Source organism: Triticum aestivum, chromosome 2D (genome assembly GCF_018294505.1).
Source record: "Triticum aestivum cultivar Chinese Spring chromosome 2D, IWGSC CS RefSeq v2.1, whole genome shotgun sequence".
In the NCBI taxonomy this organism is placed as follows: domain Eukaryota; kingdom Viridiplantae; phylum Streptophyta; class Magnoliopsida; order Poales; family Poaceae; genus Triticum; species Triticum aestivum.
In genome coordinates, this window is record NC_057799.1 from 94,349,296 (window position 1) to 94,356,679 (window position 7,384).

Genomic DNA, 7,384 nt, shown 5'->3' on the forward strand with positions numbered 1-7,384 from the left:
ATTAGCAGAATAACTTTTCTGATAACACTTCCGCACTGCACGCTCAACGCAAGTGCACGTCATTCTTTGAACCAAGTGTGCTGCAGTACTCACGCGAGTGAACTTCTCGTCGGAAAAAACTGCACACGTTGTTTTTTCGGTACTGTTTTCGCTCTAGTTTTTTAACCGTTTATCGGAATGAGGCGTGTAATATACCGTTGAAAAGCTATGGATTAGGCACAACTTCGACATGTTGAACACTTTTCGAGATTTGTGACAGCCTGATTTTTTGCCCTTTCTTTTTCTTTTATTTTTCCGAGGTTTTTGCGTGAGTTTTTCCTTTTTTGTGGCTTTGTGGTCTGGAAACTGAAGAAGATGCTCTCTTCTTGGCTTCCAGAGTGGCTTGTCATTCCTAAATCTTTCCCTAAACCCTGTCATTTTCATCCTAGCCCAAATCCCAATATTCTTTTTATTGGGAATATTTCCTTTTCTATTAAAGGAATAACTCAAATTTCCCTAGGTTGTGAAGCAACCTATATTTCCATCACTCCAAAAATTCCCAAATAATTCTCATAAATTGTTTGGGTCATATCGTGATCAAATGTGGCAAAACTTTTCATTGCCATGTTCAAAAATAATCCTCCAATAATTCATTTCCTATTTTGCCCTAAATGGCACATTGTGAAGCAAGTGCCATTTTCTTTTTCCCAATTGACCTAAAACTCCTCGGACATATTTTCATGTCCATATAATTGCCACATGCCAAAATGCAACCTCATTTGCCCAGTAATTGTTTAATTATGATTTTCCAAAGTTTCTGTCCAGAAAGAAGCTTTGTGAAGGAGGTACAAGCTAGGAATATCAAAATGAGTTGCAATTTTGCATGGAACTTAATATCATCATATCATAGCCCTCCACCAAAGTTGAGCTCATTTCATGCCTCCATGTGAGCACAGCTTCAATTCTTAGTTTCTGGTCAAACTTTCAGTTTGTGAAGCAAGTATATTTTATCTTACTCCATTATGGCTGTAAATTTTTCTATACCTTCTAGTATCCATATAACCTACCTACACCAAGTTGTGGCTCAATCCTTTTGACCATTTGTCCTGTGGATTTTTTCCAAGTTTCTTCTTATAATAAATCTTTCTGAAGCAAGTGCTATTTTGGTTCCTCCAAATGGCATGAAACTCCTTGGGAATCTTAATATCTTCAAATAATTGGGCCAAAACCATTTTCAGCTCAATTGACGCAACCATGTCAGTGCATCATCCAAATTCCCATTTCTGACCAGTGGGTCACTTTCTACAGCAACCACCCTTTAAACTCCTCCTCTTAATCTGATTTCTTGTGATCGTAGTCACCTTAGTGTATGATCATCACCAGACAAACTATTTACTGAGTTACCTAGCTGGTGTCCCCATTGCACAGCACAAACACTTGGCTACTGGTTTACTTTGGAGCTAAGTGCAAATCTCTTCTTTGACCCTGGAATGATTTATTGCCTCAAATATACTAAGGTCACTAGGGTCAATCCACTGGACATCGTCGTCCTGGCCAAAACGAGCTATTTGCACCAGTGCGCGTGGTGATCACGCTTGCGTCATGCAGATTGCGCGCTCTAGCTTCTTCTTGTCCCTGTGCTCGTCTCCTCCCTCCTCATCTCGACCTCCAACCATGTCTAGTAGCTGCCCCGTGAGCCTCTGCATCGCTCTGTGCCTCTGCCTCGTCGTTGTTCGCCATGAATGCGTCGCAAATGCCATGCCCGTGCCATGCCCAGTCACTGCCCTCCATTAATGCTTGGTCGGGAGCTCGCCCGTGAGCTCCAGAAGCCTCCCCTCGGCCTATATGAGGACCCCTAGACTCTCCCGCAGCTCCCAAGCCCCTCCTCGTCCCTCCTAGCCCACCAGAGCCACGGCATCTCGCCGGAGTTCGCCTCTGTTCGCCTCGGCCGCCGCTGTTCCTCCTTGGTTCCGGCGAGCTCGAGCATCCCCTCCTCCCCTGGTGTTGTCCTCGATCTCCCCCACCTCCTCGCAGTTCGCTCAAACCCCTTGCCCCTCGCCTGAGAGTTCCGTGGCCGCGTCGCCCTAGCCCGGCCGTCGTCTCCGTCGTTCGGCCACCGCATCCTCCGGCCGTCCCGAGCCTCCTTGTGCCTCCCCGACCTCACCACGGCCTCCCCCTCGTCCTCGCGAGCCGCCCCGACTCCTCAGCCCTCGCCGGCGCGCCCTGCTCCGACAAACACCACCTCCGCCGAGCTGCCTCTGCCCTCCCATGGCGCCGCCTCTCCCCTCCAGCTCTCTCCTCCCCGGCGTCCGTGCTCCCTCTGAACGGGTACAGCGCAGCCCCGCGGTCCCGCCGGTACCCTCGGCCGGGCCGGGGATCGCTGGAGCCGGCCGGCCCCTTGGCCGCTTCCCTCCCCTGCCCCGCTCTGTTCCACGGGAGGAACAGAGGCGCGGGAGGAAGAGGACGACCTCGCTGGCCCCTCCCCCCTGCCCCTGGGTCCCACGCGCCAGTGGCCCAGGCGCCTCAGCCCATGTGGATAAGTGGAGACGGGTTTCTCCCGGGTACGCTTTTCTTTTGTGAAAACGTGTTTTCCTTCTACTTCGGTCGAGAATACGTTTTCACTTTCAGAAAACGTATTTAGCCTTATGCGTTTTCAGTTTTTCCTCCCAGGGACCCGTTGGTGATGAAAATATTCACAGATTGGTCCCTGATCTTCTACACCTCATAACTCCGCAACCGTAACTCCGTTTAAGGTGAAACCAATGCTCACTTCTTCGTATCGTCGAGCTCTTTCTGTTGGTTTCATTTTCACTATGGTTTGACACTGTGAAAATGACCTTTTGCCCTTGCACGTAAACAACCCCCTCCGAGAGAGAACTGTTTCCGGCAAATCTTTCCGCGGCTTCACCGCACTTCTCCCCGGTGCCTTCTTCATCCCCAGGCAAGCCACAATACCCAATTGCATGATAGTCATGCAGTAGCCATGGTTTTCAACTTGAATCTTTACTAAATGTTTGCTTGTTGAAAAGATGGTTATCGCTGTTCCGGTAATGTTTAGAGTTGCATGTTCACTTTTGTGCTATGTTGTCTTGTACTCTGTTATCATGTTCTACCTGCTAGTATCTCCTTTCATATGTTTATGATTGCTAGTGGTACATGTTGATGTTGGTGAATGGTGATGGTCATGCTAGTCAGTATGCCATGCTCAGTGGATATGATTTATTGTTGATATGGTGGATAGTTATGCGATACCCTCATGATTATGTTGATATCATGTTCATGTATTTTATCATGGCTCAGTATATTTGCATTCAAGTTAACCGGATTAAATTGAACTTGAACAACTGTTGGCTGAGTCATGGTGCCGCTGAATCGATGCTGAGCAGTGCAACCACGCTTACCGGTATGGGACGGTCCTAACTGGGTCTATTGTCGTGCCTCTCGCCGGTGCCTCCAACGAGGCAAGGTTATGGGCACGCGCTACCCTGATCAGGTAGGCGGACATAAGCCTTGTGTGCCTGTTGTTGAGTTAGTTTTTGGATCCGGGTCCCAGAGTGGGACGGGCCACGACGGTGGTCCTTGTGTCTTGAGGTAGACACGGGGCCACCCATGACTTAGCCCAGAGGGGAGTTGGTCGGAGTGGCCGGGAGTGTGTCATGGCAGTAGATCGGTTTTGTCGGAACGCCGTTGGTCCACCCGAATGGGAGTGCGAGGCCATGGGTTCCGTAGTGTGGGTACAGTGTACTAACCTCTGCAGAGTGTATATTAAATCTATCAATAGCCGCGCCCGCGGATAAGGGCCCAGGTCGAAAGTAGGTCACACCATGAGTCAACAGTAATAAGAATAATGTGCTTAATAACAATGAGATAAGTTGGTTGTGATCGCCGTAAGGATCACGAGCCATTTAGTGGTCGGGTTGTGATCGCCGTAAGGATCACGGGCCAAGTGTTGGTCGGGTTGTGATCGCCGTAAGGATCACGGGCCAAGTGTTGGTCGGGTTGTGTGTAGGTCGGGTTGTGATCGCCGTAAGGATCACGGGCCAAGTGTTGGTAGGGTTGTGATCGTCACAAGGATCACGGTGGTATCGAGGATACCGAGTTGTTGTGTATTCCTGATGTTGTGCGAGTAAAGATCAAGCTCCTTGTGGTCATTTAATGATTACTACGGTATTGTTTATACCAAGCTTGATTTGATCCTAAGATGATTGTGTGATGTCCGAGGTCGGTAAGTGATGCATGTGATGGTCACAAGGTAGCCCGAGCAGAATAAGTGGTGCATGTAGTGACATCATGTTGCATGATAGTGTTGCCGGATTAATATGTTCATGCCATGTTCATGTTGTGTTAACTGTATCATGTTCAAGTTGTTCATGCTATATTGTTCTGATGATATCATGTTAAATTCTGCCTAACCTGTAATTGCCATGCTGTTGTCTGCCTTGAATGCTTCTGGTTTATTGTGAGCTTGCAAGTACATTCAATGTACTAACCTGGCGTGTCATGCCAGTTTGCAGGTCATGCCGGATTTGATTGCTTGCTTGTCGTGGTTTCCGTTCGTGCGAGCTAGGATAAGTGTTCCAGCCAGAGTCCCTGCGGAGTGGAGTTCACCACCGTCGTCGTTGTTCCGCTGCATCGAGTTGTTCTGCTGCTTGCATAGAACAACAGTGGCAGGCGTAGTGTCGCCGTACCGAGGTTATTTATTGTAATATCGGAGACCTTGTATTCATATTCGTGTAATAATAGAAAGCCGGTTTGTTCTATGCTGAGCAGTGCCGTATTCCAGAAGACTTCTCCTCGATCTCTGGGCTGGAATACGGGGCATTCCGGTTTTCTCTGAGCCGGGGTGACACAGGCTTGGTATCAGAGCAGGTCTGGCTGTAGGACGCCCTAGACCGCGCGAACATTAGAAATCGGTAGTATAGAGTCTGGCTTGTTTATTGCATTTGGTTGCAGCATTTGTTTGTTGCATAGCATGCATATAGCCTTAGTATTTGTACTAACGGTTTATCTGGTGAGTGTAGCTGGCATCGGTTTGGATCCACTACAGCTCAACCTTTGCATTTCTCCAGTCCCTTTTTCTTTTGGTGTTTGGTGTCGTTTCTGTCCCAGCAGAGTGATGCCAAGTGATCCCGACACTGTTTGCAAAAATGGTGCTCAGGTATCGCACCGATGTCTTTCTTTCAGTCCCGTCTATCATTTCGGTGATGGACATGCGTCTATCCCGGATCGTTCTTATCTTTTGTCGTGTTGGCAACCCTTAATGATCGTAGTTATCAAGAAAGGGCAATGTCAGCAGCCTCAGTTTTTCCCCGCTATCCTATTTCTTGGACGAGTACGGATCTTTTTCCGTCCGCTTGATAACAATTTAGTTGCGACCTTCGTGTCCCACTACATGATTACCGAGTACGTCCTTACCTCCGAGCTTGTCCAGGTTGCTATCTGGCTAAGCTAGCACTTGGTGTAGCGCTGTTTACACCAATTCTTCCACACATTTATTCGTCCTCGTGCACATCGTCACAGCATATTAGACCGCAATACCAGAGTTTCCGCGAGATTTGCGTGCTTAGGTGTGCATGCATATTATTGTGTGAGTAGCAGTAATATGTGGTGATTGCTTGATTAATTATATTAGTAGGATGCTTGTGTGCTTTTGTTTTAGTCCTTTCTTTTGTTCCTTTCTTTGGGCCTTCGGTGTTACAAATTCTTTCCCTATTAAAGTTGCTCGTCAGCCGACACTGGACCCGAAGAGTCAGCAAGAAATGCATATATTTGGAAACTCAGCTAAACAAAATGGAATTATCAGCAGACTGCACTGAAAAATTGGGAATATCTTGTCTGGATGCAAAAGAAATCCTGGATGGACCGTCAATATCAAGTTTGCATTAGTGTGCACTCATCACAACAAAATGATTAAATCAGCAAGAAGATAAGTTGTGTGCAAGGTTGACAGAATATTATCAAAGGTATGGCTCAGATACAAGTTTAATTTTTCGTTGAGGATGATTTTGGAACTCGATGTACCTGGAAGCAAGCAAATATATGGCATATACTCAGAAAGGAGGATAGTCCAGTAAAACCCTGTTTCATACAGGAAATCAACATCAGAAATATTAAGATGGTATGTATATGTGGTACTCGGTCCGCATATCACAATAAGAAGCTTCTGGTGGAAGCAACCCAATCTTCCCTCGCAAGATACCAGAGAAGCTTCCAAAGCAAGATTCATCTATCTTCCTCAGTAAGATACATGGATGACTTCTCGCGCAAGGTACTCTGCCTTCTTCAGTAAGCAACCGCAAAAGCTTCCGGCATAAGGTACCGAGTCTTTCCCCAGCAAAGTCTTTAAGGGGGTAAGCTTCTGAAGCACGATATTCAGTCTTCTTCAGCAAGTTGTCTGATGAAAGTTTCAAGCACAAGCTATCAAATATTCCTCAGTAAGACATTGGTACAAGGTAGTACGCTGTGAATTGACAGCATATGGCAGTGAATCCCAAGAATCAGATCCGCAATATTTTTGTCAGAATCAAGAATCAGTCAGAATACATGTCTGTCTCGGAATCAGGTCCTCATATATATGCAATGAGCATACCATCAAGATCTTACAAGTCACTCGGATGAGGATCTGATAACCACGTGAGGATGATTAAGAGAAGAAAGCCAGTATACACCGCAGTGTGACAAAGGATTATGAGGATTGACGACCTCAATGAGCTCAATACAAGTACCCGTGAACCTGGAAAATGATCCTGATGAGCCCTTGTCCCCTTTTTCTCCAATGACGGCACCACACCTGTGATCTGAGCTGTTTCTAGCTATCCGGGGTGGATGCCGATTCTTGTTTCTCTCTTCAACAACTGTCACGAGTCTGAGCTGCTTTTCGGCCGTCTCGTACAACTGTTGAGTTTCTTTTTGTGACAGTAGTGTTGGAAATATGCCCTAGAGGCAATAATAAATGGTTATTATTATATTTCTTTGTTCATGGTAATTGTCTATTGTCATGCTATAATCACTACAGGAAACAGCTACTTTGCCGTCTGCCACGGCGGACGGCAAAGGCTCGAAAGGCGGACGGCAAAGACCTTTGCCGTCAGCCGCGGACGGCAAAAGGCTCCGGCAAAGAAGGCTACGGTAAACAGCTGCTTTGCCGTCTGCTTCCTGGCGGCTGACGGCAAAGGCCCTTTGCCGTCTGCCGCGGACGGCAAAGAGAGCGGACGGCAATAATTGTGCTGTCAGTCCGTTAAGTGGCTAACGACAGGCCTTTGCCGTCCGCCGCTGACGGCAAACTTTCTAGTGCCTTTGCCGTCCACTTCCGCCTCGCCCGCCGCATCGGCCGCCCCCGCTTCCGCCTCGGCCTGCGGCGCCACTTCCGCCTCGGCCGCCGCGTCGCGTCGCGTCGGCCGCCCCC